We start from the raw sequence: 16361 nt of genomic DNA on the forward strand, positions 1-16361 counted from the left end.
TACCACTTAACAACAGATGAGTCAGTCAGCAGCAGCAGGAGCAGCTCCAACCCACGTCCCTCCTGACCTGTCCTGAGTGAAATTAAAGCTGCAGTGTGTAACTTTTATAAAAATACATTTTTTTCCACATATTTGTTAAAACTGTCATTATGTTGTGACAGTATGGCATGAGAGATAATCTGCGAAAAATCTATTTCCTCTGCTTTCTCCCAGTGCTCTCTAAAATCAACCAGTCAGTGGCAGGAGAGTTTTAGTGCTGTCAATCACAATCTCATATGGCTCATCCTTCCTCCCCCTTGCTCTGTGCTATTCTGCAGCTAGCATAGCCTGTTGTAAATGCTTAGTCTAGTAAGCATAGCTACCAGTGATGGCAGATAAATGATTTTCATGTAACAATAAGTTGTTTCTCCACCATTAACACATTTAGCAGTGAGTGAATGAAGTTGATTGACAGCCCTAAGAGCGTCCTAGTAGTTCTGATTGGTTGTTTTGGTCAGAATGGTGCATTACTTTATCTAGCAATAGTTCAGGAAGGAGATGGAGGAGATTGATTGTTTTCATAGATTATCTGTCTCATAACAAACTGCTACAACATCGTGACAGCTTTAACAAATATGAAGAAAACATATTTTTTATTAAAGTTACATACTGAAGCTTGAATAAAATGCAACTGCATAGCATGTTTTGAAAAGTCTGGATTGCTTCATGTATATTTTGCATGTTGCCTATGACTTGCTCATGGGGAGACATTTCAGTAATCTAAAACTAATAGAAAAAATTTAAACAACCTACTTGCATACTGTATGCAGACTGTATGCTTACTGAATTTTACTCTTCCATGTAAAATTCATGAACAGTAAATACTGTACTAGTTATCAGTATTGGACGAAAGAAAGCAAGGCAGTTGCAAGCCTTTGAAATTGTGACGCTTTTGATGAGCTTTTGTAACAGCAGCTGCATGAGGGGGGCCCCAATTAAATTTTTTGTCAGGGGGCCCAAGATTCCTGACAACGCCCATGGTGCTACCTACTGCGCCACTGTGCAGCCCCAATATGTCTCTGAAAACTATAAAAAATGAAGTCAATAGGGTATCGACCAGAGCACTCTGGTTGGTAATTGTCAGAGCAACAGAGCAGTCTGGGGGAAGTAACTTCCTCTAGGGCGGCTGTTTTTTGCAAATAGTGCTCATTAGCTTCAACCTGAAGGTGAAATTCTAAAGAGTTTGTGTCCAGAATGTGTGAGGTCTGCAGAGAGGTAAGCTACCCTTTTCACAAATACATAATTCGTCTCCCAAAGAAAGCATCATTAACCGATGTCATGATAACTTGCATTCATTGCAAGTTATCCATGTAAAAATTTCATTTCTCAAACCCGTGAGCTCTCTACATGAGTGCATTCATTTGAATAAGTTCATGAAAAACACTGACAGTGGGAATAATGGCTGAACAAACAGTGGAGCAGCCATCAAACAGGAAGTCCCTCCACCAGTAAATGACACCCCTGGCATGTCTGATCTCAGCTAAATACCAGGGGACTCATGTTATTGATTATCTCCTGAAAGGTGAAGCCATTGATTGTTGGTGTGGAAGCCTTCATAGAGTGTAAAAGCTGCATTTACAGGATCACTCTGATAGCTGACATATTAATAAGTGGCTCTGTGAGCTCTTCCGCTTCCATTGCCATGCTTGTCTCATCTTTCCCACTGTCCCCTAAAGAGCAGAGAAATGCCAGAAAAAAAACTAATTTGTGGACTGACCAGCCCTATTTAATAAGAGACAGAGAAGCAAAAATATAGAAATGTGTTGTACCTCTATATGTGCATTCATCCTTGGATATAAGAGACCATTTCTGCAGATCCATTTGGTAAACAGCTGAGAATATACTTTCTTTAAAACCTATTTTATGTAAATCCTATGCAAACCATTGCAAAAAGCACACACAGGGTCAGTGCAACCCCACAGAGTAAAAAACTTTAAGGCACTCCATCTCTTAAGACCGCGAGAGGGTTAAATTATTCACATACTCTTTAAAATCAAATTAACAGAAGTACCAGTTAACACAAAAGTCATGTTCTGACTATAGATTGCTGAATTTTTTTATTCTTGGAACTTAATTTCCTGGAAAACTTATTTCCAGGAAATTAACCGTTTATGGAGTGATGGAGTGTTTATTCACTCCATCAATGAACACAACTGATAATGTATGTTTGTATTCTTTAAGTTTTGCCTATTTTTATAACAATTTTAGGTTTGTGCCAAAAGCTTACCTACCAAATATTCTGTAATTTATTAAAAGTATTTATTTTAAAAAATAATAATAATATGGTTAAATGTTCCTCTCCTTTTCACTTCTCATTAAAGTTGCTGTAGAAAAAACCCTAAATGAGACTGTTTTCTTTATACATACAGATTGTGACAATAATTCACATCTCTGCCATTCCTTTGAATTGGACTTTGTTTCAGTTGGATCTTAGTCATGAGTTGAACTCTGTGCTGAAAAGTCAGTTTGCTCTCTCATCACATTCCTCATCTCAGCATCACTCCTTCTCTCCTGTTTGCTCCTCTGCAGAAGCCCCCATGACACGACTTAATGATGTGAAAGATTGATCTCTATGCCAGAAATAGCCCATTATCTAACTAGGAAAAGACACATTTTGGAACCCTGATGTTTTTCAAGTTGTCACTCTGTCCACTGTTGCTCTGGGTTTTCTCAGGATGCCGACTGCTGCCAGGTAGGGTCTCCTTACTTGCAAACAAAGACGATTGATTGGGAAGAAACAGCAGTATGAAGGTGTGAAGGATGAGAGAATGTCTATGTTGATGAGTTTTGAATTGCCATAATGTTGTACTCCATTAAGAAAGAGAAGCAGAGGTACATTCAATTGTTAGAAGCTGCTGGTTACGAAGACTATTTAGCTCTTTTTTTTTTCCTGAATACAATTAAAATTCATTCAGGGAGTCCTTTCAAGGGAATGTGTAATCCCTCAGAAGTAATTTAGGTTTGACTTCTGTGTTCCTGGACTTTCATGCTTTTCTATGTGTGAATATGAAAAGCTTAAGGCATAGAAAGCAGCACTAAAGACCGCTGGGCAAAGAACTGAACAGTCAACAAAAAGAGACATAATTCTTTTGTCAAAGGGTATGAAAATGAGGGAATGGGAAGGAGAGCGGTGGAAACAAGCACTCCCCCTGGTGTGAACTATTTTAGAAATGGCAAATCACATCAGCAACGGGAGATGCTGATCATATTTTTCATCTATTTGGCTTATTTCCATCTATTTGCATATGTAAGTGGTTGTGTGTCAAGGGACAAGTTACTTAACACATGATGATTGGAATGTACAAAGGAAATGTGTTTGAATCCAGATTTATTGATTTCAGTATAGGCCAGGTTTTAGTAACTAATACACCAAGTCTTTCTACCCAAGTGCCCTGATGTTTATGGGGTTTTTTAAGGCATTGCACTGCATTGTAAAAGATGGACACGCTTAACACTTTGAGCAAGGTGGGGGATCTTTATGAATCTTGAGATGAAGAATAACCTGAACATTTTGAATCACTTTTATGACTAATTGGTTTTGCAGCAACCACATTTAAATCAATAATGTTGGGAAATTGTGGATTGAAAAGGTAGAGATACACACTTTGAGTAAGGTGGTGTAAAACCTTGAAATGTGTTGAGTCTTTGAGTCTGCTTACTGACGAAAGAGACACAGTGGTGTTTCAGAACTTGCAGTAATTGTGGTAAACATGATAAGACAGTTGAATCATTTGAAATATTGAACCCAGGCAGGGGGTTGTTTTCAATGCAGAGCTTGACATTCATTTATGGAGCAGCTAATACCAACTGGTGATTACATTGTGACATTTCCAATGGATGGCTTAGATGATTTCATATGTTCTTCCATGAACCTTTAATGTCAAAGCATTAGAAATATTACATGATTAGGATTATCTTTTTATATTACAGTGAGTAGATGCAGCCTGAGGAAATATTTACCATACTTCTTGCTCAATTAATTAATCTATTAAGGACCATTACCTTTTAAAAGTAACTGCCAGCCTGTATGTTTCAGTGAGGTGCTGATATGACCAACTGTGCAACACAAACAACCCACAGTAGAAATGTGACAGTGCCAAATTAAGCAGAGAAATAACAGTGTTAAAGTGCAAAGTTAAGCTGTGTGACTCGTGAAAAAAAGGGTCCCTATGCATAATGGATCGGCCGTTGAACCTCTTTAAAATGGAGCACTGTCACCCCCGGTTACATGTGGCCCTGAATCATGGGCTAGGTCCCACTCAGCCCATCTGCACATTAGTGTGTTTGTTTTCATGAAAATGTTGCTCCGTGTGGCTTCCACCTGGGGTGGTGCAGCAAGCGTTACTGTGTCCCACCGATCAGGCAGCAGCGCACGGAAGCATAACTGATGATGGAGCATCAACAGCATGCTGAGCCTGGCTCCCAGTGAGGTGGCTCTCATGTTTTAACCTCAAAATGACAAATACACTCCAGTATTCACTAACCCACACAACACAGTTATAAAACCCCATTCTGAGGTTCTATGAGTTGTTTTTGCTTCAGTGTAATTTAAGTGTACAATAAGAAGAAGTTAGATCATTTATAAGACTGCTGCAAACAGCTCATGTTCATACCTTTTTCATTCCATTTGTCTGGGGCTTCATGCAAGATTTTGCATGGAGGATCAATGATCAAGAGAAATGTTAGAGATCCACAGCTACATGCGTGTCAAAGATTACCATATAACAAATTATGCCATAATGGATTAAATCTGGACGATCCAGAGGAAGAATGGCAAAAGGTCATCAGGTCGGATAAGAGACAAATAGAGGTTTTTGGTAGAGAAGCATAATTTGCCATGTTTGGGAGAAGAAGAATGATGAGGACAGTCCCAAGAACAACACCCCAACCATGAAGCCTGAGGGTGGGAACACCATGGATGGGGGGAGAGCTTTTCTGCAAAGGGGACAGGAGAGCTGCAGGGTATTAAGGAGAGAAAAGATTGCGCCATGGATTCTGAATCTTGGGCAACAACCTCTTTCTCTCAGTTAGAGCACTGAAGATGGGTAGTGGCTGCATGAGAATGACCCATGAAACACTCAGTCAGGATAACTAAGCAGTGGCTCCAAGAAGCATTTCGAGGTCCTGGAGTGGCCTAGCCAGTCTCCAGACCTGATTCAGACATGTGGAGTTCAGTAGAAAGTTGTAAACAGTCCATCAATTAAACTGAGGTGTGCTGAAGCAGGAAAGTACCTGAAATATGAAGAGCAGGTTTGGTCCTCAAGGCACACTTGCTCAAGGCAATAAGCAATCTTTAGAGGGAGAAGAAACTCCACGTTGCCTATGGCAACAGCCACAAAACCTACCTGTAAGATCAGGAGAAGACCTGAATGGAGGAGAGAGCCAAAATCCCTGCTGCAGTACTAACCTACCAATAAATACAGGAATGTTTTGAAGTATTCTGTTGGAATGTAGAAGTTCGGTTTCGGAACCAAAATTTTAAGTTCTAATTTCTATTTTATCACACACTTATAACTATTTATAAGTGTTAAAAATCATATAATGTAATTTTCTGGATTTTTTTTAAGATTCTGCAGTTGGTGTAGATATGATGAAAACATCAGACCTCTGTTTGTAAGTGGAGATCCTTGGAAAAGGCAGATTCAGAATCATTTCTAATCCTAATGATTAAAAGCACAGTCAAATTCAGCTTATGCCGGAAAATAAAAAGTTTTCAAGCAGACTTTAGACCAAAGTCTGCTTGAAGAGAGCACAGCACAAAAAAGAAGTCAAGGACAGAGGAACTGTGGTCCAGGGGTACTTTCTAAGGAAAACAGCAGCAACAGCTCTTTTACTGGCTGTCTAAGATGTGCTTCTGTTTTGTACTCTGCATTAAGATCAAGGGTGTTAGAAGGTTGAATATGTCTAAGCTGAGCTGCTGCTGAACTTAGCAAAAGATGATTTTTGCTGGGTTGTTCAACTTGTCACCAGACACACATGATATTTACTTAAAACCCAAAATTGCACTTCCTTCTCAAGCAATTGCCATGACGGTTCCTGAGTCAAAGACAACTCCACACACACATGCATGTTTCTTTTTGAATATTTTGAACATCCTGCTGGGCGGAATGGATTTTGGTTGTTGCACATGAGTTTTATCTGACTGGTCTTTGCTTTTCTGGAAGCATGTATGCACATTAGTGAATGGGAGCTACAGCAGCACAGGCAGGATGAGGACTAGGCTGTCACTGTAAGCAGTCAAGCACTTATTCATGAAATGAAATTACTCTCTGACAATGGCACTGTCTTGCTTTTGAAGCTGCCTGTCTTTTCTGAACTATAAATCCCTTGGCTTGCTCCTCTTCCCCAGCTGCCACTCCAGCTCTTTGCCCCCTCCAACGGAGAAAGTGCAACTACAGAACAGTAGGTCTTTCTTACCTCTGCACAAAGAAACAGGATTTGTCATCAACATTTTCACACTCTTTTAGAAACCCAGAAGGGATAAAGCAAACACTGATGTGATGATAGCTCCTATTTACCCCTTGAATGCATTTAGTGGGTGACTTGAAGTTCCACTGCAAACAAATTTCCATTGCAAAAGAGAAGTCAAAGTGATTTCCAGCCCAGTGTTATTGGCTGACAGGCCAGCTAACTGCCAGCAGACAGACAGCAGGCCTCATGAATATCAAGGAATTTACAGAACCTTTTTAAACAGTTTATTGAAACAAAAACAGAGCATTATCTTTTCTTAGGACCTTGGCACAATTAATTAAGGTGCAGGAATCTGTAATAAAGGAAGAGAATTTGGACAAGCTGTATTTCCAAATCAGTTCTGTATCATTACTTTAACACAGTGGTTCTTAACCTTTTTTGAGGTACTGAACCCAACAGTTTCATATGCGCATTCATTGAACCCTTCTGTAGTGATAAATAAAATATGATTTTTTTTTCTCCAAATTCAAGACATTGGGGTGACCCAACCAGAGTCTAGTTGGGTCACCCCAAGATCACTAAGTCTTCTTAAAAGGTAGAGTCTCTGAGAACAGTTCTTCAAAATATAGTCAGTGTTTTCAGCAAAGATGAGCTGACTGTCCAGGGATGACCCAAGGTATTTAAAATTTTCCACAGTTTCAACAGGTTGGCCATCAAAAGAAACTGGAACCACTTTAAGGTCTTGTTTAGATCATTTAATTAGCTCTACATTCTTAAGAGAATGAAAAATAAATAATAAATAAAGACTTAGCAGTACTCTGATTTAGTAATATAGTTGTGTTACCACCCCCACGGCACTAGAGGCAGTAGCAACCCCGAAAAGATGTGACTGAGGAGCAGATTTAGAAGTACAGCGATCCCTCGTTTTTCACGGGGGTTGCGTTCCGAAAATAACCTGCGATAAGCAGTGGCGCAACTGCACATTATTCTGGTGGATGCGAAAACATAAATCGGCGTCTCCTCCCCCCTCCCCCCCGAAGGAAGGAACGTACGTCAGCGTAGAAAAAATGCACTCTATATTTAAATACCGTAATGTTATTGGCACACAAGTAGAGAAGGAACTTGGAGACTGTTTAGCCAATCAGGACGCAGAACACAAAACAATGTGAAAAAAAACTGCACAAAAAAATCCGCGAAGCAGCGAGACCGCGAAAGGTGAACCGAGTTATAGCGAGGGATGACTGTACACCGAAAGCTACAGAATTTGGTAAAAACTGTGAGCTTTGCTGAAGTAATTAAAGACACAAGTTCAAATCCATGCTGAGAGTGGAACTCCACTGATTGGCTCAGCAATGCAACGTGATCCTCTCCAGCAAGTGATGGCAAAGCAGGGCGCGTCATCACGACTTTACACAAGTGTGTCTTTACCTCTGTGGCAGAGGCTCCGCCGAACCCCTGAGACCGATTCATCGAACCTCTGGGGTTCGATCGAACCCAGGTTAAGAACCACTGCTTTAACAGGAGGTATTCACTCTTTATGATGGTTTACACTAACCTATGACAATAAATGCACCTTCTGAACTACAAGCTGTGTATGTTGATGGTGCAGCAGCAGTGAAAGTTGCTTTTAGTTGATGTTATCTATAGCTACATAAAATCCTTTCAGTCAATCGGCACAGTTTTTAATGATTGCACAGGTACATGTCAAAAAATTTTATTATGAGAAAGTTCAACATTGTCACTAATTTTAGTAACAAAAAATTCACATACATGCTACTTAGTCTAAGCACAATGAGAGCAAGAAGAGGTCAGGTGCACAGTACAGGTTACTGTTGGATGAGGATGAGGATGGGGGCATGATAAAGGGTGTTCTCCAGGTACAATACATTCCTGCTTTGGAACTCCAGCTTCTTCCCACCATCTAAAACATGCGTGTTGGTCAAATAATAACTCTATGATGCTGTTTGTTACGTTTGTGTTTGTCTGTGGTTGTTGAGCCCATCTAGCCTCTTGTTGGTTAAATCTGAGCTGTGCCTCAGCTGCCATATGGCCTTATGTAGAACAGGGGGTTTCTTCTGATGTCATTGTTCTGTTGGTTTAAACTAAGTACTGACCTTCTAGAGCCAAAAGAAAAAGTGTTAATCAGAAGCGCTATGGTTGCAAAGCAACAGTACAGATATTCTGACTAATTTGAGATTAGCATGGGTTTACTTAGTATATTTTTCTAAAGTGAAAGTCCACAGTTCTAATGGCTTCATAAAACAACAGTGCTCACAGTTAGATTCTAGCCTACTAGTGCAAAGCATGTCATGCCCCCTGTGCCTTTGTGCTCTGATCAGTGTAACACTCCTGCAGTGAACAGGTAGACTCTCTGAGTGTTCCAACGCTTATCCAAATCCCAGAGGCTGTGTAAAAGCCTTGACTCATGTCTCTGCGTAGCCCTATTGCTTTGAAAAATGATCAAAGTGCAGAGTGTTGGTAGGGAACGTAAAACACACAGCAAGCCAAACATCAATTTGTAGGAATCAAGCAGCCAATTCTCCGAGGGTCAGGAAAGTTGTCCTCTGTCTGCTTCAAAGGGAGAACTAATGAAGCCAGAAGTCGCTGCTTTTTGAGAACGACTTGGTGTGGGGTCAATTATTGTGGCCTGAAACCGACAGTAAACCAATTAGCCATTAGTACCAGGCTGTCAGGCAACTGATGAGCGCTTCATTTAATCCCACAAGGGGAGAGAGTTCAAGTATTAAGGTCATGTTAAGTTACATAGTGCATGGTTCTAATTCAGATCAGTCCACACCATGAGTTATCTACATACTGTGCTCCAATTAGTACATTTAGTACTACTAAATATTTATGTGGTTTTATTCAGGCTCTCATTGTCTTATTCAAAAACAAACATCTAAGGTGTGATTAGATATGTGCAGACATAATCATGTTTATAATCATGTAATTTAGTCTTTGTCTTTCTTTAAAAGGGGTGGAGGTTATGTAAAATACAATATTTTAAGCTTTACATCGTATCATAATGTTATTCCCTCAAAAACATACCTGGGTGTTTTGATAATTTCATGCATGTTTGAGAAATCCTTGAATCTCCCATGACAACCATTCATGGGTGCCTAAATGCCTGTTTAAAAGCCTATTTCCTCAGAGCTCCTCCCCCCACTCCTCCCACACAGCTCCTTCAGACTAGTGGCAGCAGCAATTAGGAAACACTGGGTGGAACATTATTCAACATCTGCTGAGCTCATGTGAACTACTTTTCGTTGCACCACTGGTAAAAAAAAAAAAAAACATTGCTAAAGACTGTATGGAGGGTTAGGGTTGTTGTGATGACGCGCTGAATTCGGAATGTTGGAAAGAGTAGGACCCATGTGGACCATTCATCCACATAGACCCAAAGATTTCAGCTTTGGCCTCCTCTGATCAGAATATATTCTCCCAGCATTTTACTGGTTTGTCCAAATATAATACAGCATACTTTAAACACACTTCTATGTGCTTATTCTTCAACATGGAGTCTCAAACAGTTAATGCATACAGAGCACAATATAGTTGAATGCATTATTTCTTGTTCTCTAGGGAAAAACAATACCTGATAAAGCCAGAGCTTTCTCAATCTCTGACTGCTTTTCTGCTCTATTCTTTTGATTCCTCTGTCAGAAATTTGTGAAATGCACCATATTATAGTTAGTTTATAGTGAAGCATTTTTTACATATAGATTACAGCACCAACAGTGCTGCCTGGAACAGTCAGAATGTTTAGAAGTGCAGCTGTAACCATTTCCATTGGTATGTTTTCAACAGCGAAGCCATTTTGAGAAGACTGTTCTGCTTTCGTAACTTTAAATAATACTTTAGTGATGAGAAACTTTTTAATAGGCCATCAGTTGATATGGATTTGGACATATGTAGGAAGTTCTTATGAGATAGGAATGCTTTCTAAATACTGACAGATGTCAGGTAATTTATTTGCTTTTCTAGGTCTTACTCATATCCTACATGTTCAATACTTATTTCATATGTGATTCTGTCACATTTAACCTCATGTACAAATTAGCTCTGATTTCTTTGCATTCACACAATGTCTTGCGTGAATTTCATTTCAATAGAAATATATTGACATGTTTAATACTTATTTTTTTCAGCTGCATGTACTTGAAAACCTGATCAGTTTTTATTAACCTCATATGTATTGTTTGAGAAAAAGCTTCTACTTTCTTTGATGGAACATAATACACTAAACAATGTAAATAGCAATTCGCTGACTGCTGCTGAAAACAATCAGGTTTTTTGTCCAATCATGAAGTGTTTTTTAATTGTATGCCTTTCTCGATTGAGACACAAACTTCACAATTATGAAGTCGTTAGCAAATAACTGTTGCCACGAGAATGTCCTGAAATCTATAAAAGCACAAAACAGGCAGACTTGGCAGACTTGCCAGGTTGTTAATGAGTTTTAGTGCTCAACAGAAAATGTTTAATTAAAATTTAATTCAGATGAATTCTCCAAGCAGAATCATAGTGCTTGTGTCTATATTTTGAATCATTTTGTTCATTCTCTGACTCGCAGCTAATTAAGTCACCCTAATTAATTAAGTCAAACTGAGCTCCTAGTTTTTAATGCGGACTAAATCATGTTTACTATACATATCAGAGCTAATTTCTCTACTTGTAAATAATTATTAAAACAATATGTGAGGCAGATCTTAGTAGCGATACATCAGATGACAATGCACACTACTCACTCACCTTTCCATTAAATTCACACTTCCACCTCTGGGCTGGTCACACCTTGACTCCCTGTTCTCACAGACCCTGACTGGAGCCCCTGCATTTGGCACCTCTGTATGATGTGATACATCACAGTACCTGACTGTGATTGCACCCTGGTCGCTCACAGCAGGCTATTACCCAGCCTAATTACCAGGCAGCCTGCAATAAGTCAACAGCAATTGGGAAAAGGGGCCACAAGGCAGAAAGTCCCACCCTCACCTGAGCAAACACTGGCATCCATTTTAATAAAGAGCTTCCCTCTGGCAGCCAGAGTACAGGAGGGAAAAAGGTGCGATGCGTAGAAAACATCATGAAATGAAGCAGAAAACGTCACACCTAGCACTTTGGCACATTATCAGTTTGCTGCAGGAAATTGAGAATGTGTTATTTTTTTTCTCAGCTCTAGCATATTGTGTAGGTATGTGGCTGGCTTCTTTGTCTTTTGACCAGTTGGGTTTGATTATTCAGGAGTTTTTCTTACAGCAAACATATGAGGACACTTTTATATTTCATGTGTTTAACTCTGTTATATTTATAATATTATAATATTTTCTGATTGTAACATAGCTAAACATTATGATGGGGGTGAGGCCAAATGTAATTATGGTCAAGAATCGTTTTGTTCTAAAATAGGCCTATTGGTAATGATAAATCTGGACCTGTACCTGCAGTGGTGAGGAATAACCCCCTTCCCCAACAAACACATCCAAAATGCAAAAAATTGTTTGCCTTCTGACACAACTTCTGACTGACTCCTGTAAAGTATGAAATGCTTGGAGCGCTACAGACAGAGAGCTTCAATCTATCTCGTCTCTTGGTCAGGCAGTCTCGGCATCACTTTAGTGCAAAGACATAAAACCACTGAAGAACACACTGTGGTTTGCTCTCCAGATGCAGACTGCATCTGGACCTCCAGTGTCTGCGTCCTCTGCTCTAATGGCCCCAACACACTCAGCAGTTTCTGTCAGAGACATTAAAGTTAGAACTAGAACAAGTCTGACAGGAATTTGTCTGAAATCTGGTAAACATTAATGGTCTACATTGAGCAGTTCTCTTATATCTTCATCAGCAACACATTTACAGACTACAATGATTATTCACCCCAAAAGCTGAGATAGTAGAGACAGGCAACATTTGGTATCACAATGTATGTTAAAAAAAAGTTTTAATAATCCCTGTGTCACTTTTAATGAGATTTATTTTCTGCCTCCAGTAGATACACGATCATCATCAGGCCTTACAGGGATGCTGACAACCAGTCTTTACTTGAGTACAATTGTCTAACCAAAACATGACAGAGGCTGCCACACACACAGCCAATCAGGAGTGAATGTAATCACTCCCAACAGGCAGTCAGCACATCCTCTGCAGGGGTCTCCCACTGCCGGTAGCTCCATTTTGAAATGTACAATGGACCACACTGCACTGAGCAGTAAAGCCGGCGCTGGAGGAATCGGGCTTTAATTAAAGTTGTACTAATTAAGACAGTCCTGAAAAAGAGCAGGGCTTTGATAGCATTAAAGTAATCACAGTGGAGCTTGCAGAGTGATTTTGTTCAGCAGTTGAATGCTGATAGTATCTCTTAGCAATACACCGAGGAATTCTCTCTGTCTAATCCAATTCTAGTGAACTGGTTACACACTGACAACTGCTTCTGTAAGGCTGTTTGTTGTGCAATTTTAATGTTGCCATGATCAACAGAACTGTGATATTGTGTGCAAACCGTGTTTGGAAAAGAAAAGAGCATTGAATTAAAATATTTCTTGTAAACTAGTACCAACATATTAAGTATGTACGACCCTCTTTTTTAAAAACTTTTATGCAACACTTATGCTGGTATATTATCTTTTACTTGACTGTCTGAAAGTCTCCCACACTGACCATCCATAATGATTTGTCCACATTAAACACACACATCAATTTGCAAACAATAAAAAAGAAATTATGCTAATATGCTGCTGAGTGGATTATGGAGTAGTTTTGACTCAGAGCATCGTATAACTTCTGAACAAATTACTTCAGATGCATTTTCACTCCAATGAAAGAAAGTCAGAACACATGCCCAAAACTTTTCACCATTACTGGATTCTGTTTAGTTATTGTTCTATGAAGATTTAAGCTGTGTTAAGCCCTCAATAATTTTTAGTGTATGTATGCGAAAACATTGAAGATTTGATCAAAACTAAGGAACACCACTTCATTCATTTTCAGTGTAACCTGAACATCAGATGAATTATAATCGAACCTGTTCAGTAATTAAAAACAAGTAATGAACAGATTGTTGTTTCACTTTGACAATTTAAGAAGACCAGCCACAAAATAACTTATAAGAAAATGTGCCACCCCTGTTCCCTGCTCCAGAAAGGTGAAGGTCTCTAGACATCCTGAAGTTGTGAACGCACTGGGTGAAAGCACCGTGAGGGTGAATACAGGGATGCTCCACCACAAAGAAGCATGCAGGAAGGTCTGCAGTGACCAATTCCCAACATCTAAAAACACACACACTAGGAATATTTATTTTAAAAATGTGTGGTGCCAACATGAGACAATTCTGACACTAACACAACAAAATAAAATTATTAAAAATGACTAAAATTGGTCCCACTTTGGTACTTTACTGCAACTAATAGTTGGAATACAAACATTAACATTAGCTTAACGTGTAACTTCTGGGCCACCTGCTTCCCTCAAGCTGCAAAGCCAGGAATTTCCTGCAGATATCGGCTGTCCTCATCATATTTGCTGCTTTCTCCCACTGTGCCTCTCTTCTTGCTATGTCAGAGGAATCCCATACCAGATAAAAACAGCAATAGCCCAGTTCTCTTCTTTTGTTCTGTCAGAAAAATGACAACACATGATTTGGTTGCATAGTTATGAAGAACAACACAAAGATGGTGGCAGTAGTGGACCTCAAGTTGTTCGCTAACTGCATTAAAAGTACAAGAAGAAGTTCCTCCCTGCCACAGACCTTGCAGGGTCCATGGAAACACAATCACTTCAGGGGAGAGCGGAGTTGCAGCAGAGCCTGTGGAAAAGGGGCATTGGTTTGCAAGACTCTAGGGCAGGGGTGTTCAAAGTCGGTCCTCGAGGGCCGGCATCCTGCATGTTTTAGTTCTCTCCCTGGTTTAACGCACCTGGATCAAATGATGGCTCATTAGAGACCTAAGGAGAAGATTGACAAGCTGAAAAGATTGTTACTACCACAAGGGAGAGAACTGAAACATGCAGGATGCCAACCATCGAGGACCGACTTTGGACACCCCTGCTCTAGGGTGATTGAGTTTTAGGTGTTGATTTTTTCAAATAGTTTTTTATCATTTCTGGACAAAGATTTAGATGCTATCTCTTAAAGTGGCAGTATGAGCCATGTTGGAAAAGGAAAATGGTTTCTACTAGCTCCAGTACCTGAGCAGCCAGATGTGGGCTGAAAGGTCTGCTGTCATTTATATCAGAAGTTATTCTGAGAGGAATGGAAAACTGCTTACCAACTTGCACAGTTGACATTGCACTCTTAGAGAAATATATAAAATAGTATGTGGATGCAGTTGCTGCTTTCGTACATTGTGATGATCATTCCTCCTATTAGGAGCCTTCAACATACATCACATATATTTCAAGTCTGCAAATATTCTGCCTCTTGCTTGTGAAAACGATTGGTTATGGTGACTTGTCTGTCACTATACAGACCTGGATTTATACTGACCTGAAAACCATAGGATGTATTCCAAGACTACACCATGGAAGCAAAATAACAATGTCTCTGCATGCAGACGTCGGGATGCTGCTGTGTGGGATAGATGGCATGTGGTTTAGTGTCTTCTACCCAGCATCACTCAGAATATTCTACTGAAACCTGGAAAAAACATTTTCCATCTTGGAGAAGGCCCAGCTCTACATCTCAACAAATACTGCTGCCAAATGATCCTCAATTGTCTAGACCTCACAATTTATTTTTGTCTATTGAAGATAATAGTTGGTGATGAAGTGTCCATTTTTATATATCACCATGTACCTGATCATTTGAAGTATTTCTTCAGTTCAAATATGCAGTAGATCTACTCATGTTTATGTGTGACTGAAGTTGCTAAATAGAAGAAACAGACTTCATTAGGTTTCAGTTTGTGCAACAGTTAATTTTCCCTAATGTCCTAATGTTACTTACCTGTTACTACCTATGTTACTACCTGTTCTTATTTTTTTATTCATTCACTACTTTATTCATTTTGCACCTCATTCATCCAGCATTCCATTATCTGTGAAACATTTGTATTAGACAGCATAGAAATAAATCATATCACTGGGTGATTTTTGCAACATTTAAATTGGAGATGGATGGTTTCTGTTGCATAGATGTAAGACAGGAGATGTGAAAGACATCACAAACTGTCTGCTGAAGCTCATGAAGCTGTTGGTACCAGTAGCTGATCTGCCCTATTAGACCAGAAGTAGCTTCTATGAAGAGAACAAACTGAAAGAGAGCATAAAGATAAAAGCTGAAAAAACAGCAACAATTGTAAAACTGGAGAGTAGTAGAAACATGCATCAAAGTGAGGAAAAAGTGGTCATTAGCTCCCCCAGCAGTCATCTGCTGTATTCCATTTGTAGTCGGAACTCTGAAATTTCCTCTTTCTGAAATGATAATTCTGGGAAGTTTTACAACTCCAACTTCAAGATCCAATATGGCTACACCTCGCATCAACAGTAAGCACATGTGGAGAAAACATGCTTATATTTCATGATACACTTGAAGTGTGTGTCTAAAATCAACATTACAGATGGTGCCTGCAACTCTTACTGAACTTATTAAAAGTGGTCTTTGCTTATGGAAAGTAGAACTTTCCTAAGAGATACTATGAACAATGACAACGTCATATTAGAATCATGACTTCGACTATGTTAACTGGAACGCTGTTAACTCATGTGTGATGTCATGTTGAAGTCTAAGACCCGACTTTTGAAGTAAATGGAACACAGCATAAGCCCACAAAGTTAGCTCAGACTTAAGTCAGTTTAATTTTGTCAAGAAGGAAAGATTTAAGCCTAGTATTAAAAATGGACAGGACTAAAACTGCCTCTTGGACTAAAACTGGGAGCTGGCTCCAGAACTAAAAGAGAACTAAAATATCTGGCTCTGA

The sequence above is a fragment of the Poecilia formosa genome, unplaced genomic scaffold (genome assembly GCF_000485575.1).
Source record: "Poecilia formosa unplaced genomic scaffold, Poecilia_formosa-5.1.2 Scaffold36, whole genome shotgun sequence".
NCBI lineage: Eukaryota > Metazoa > Chordata > Actinopteri > Cyprinodontiformes > Poeciliidae > Poecilia > Poecilia formosa.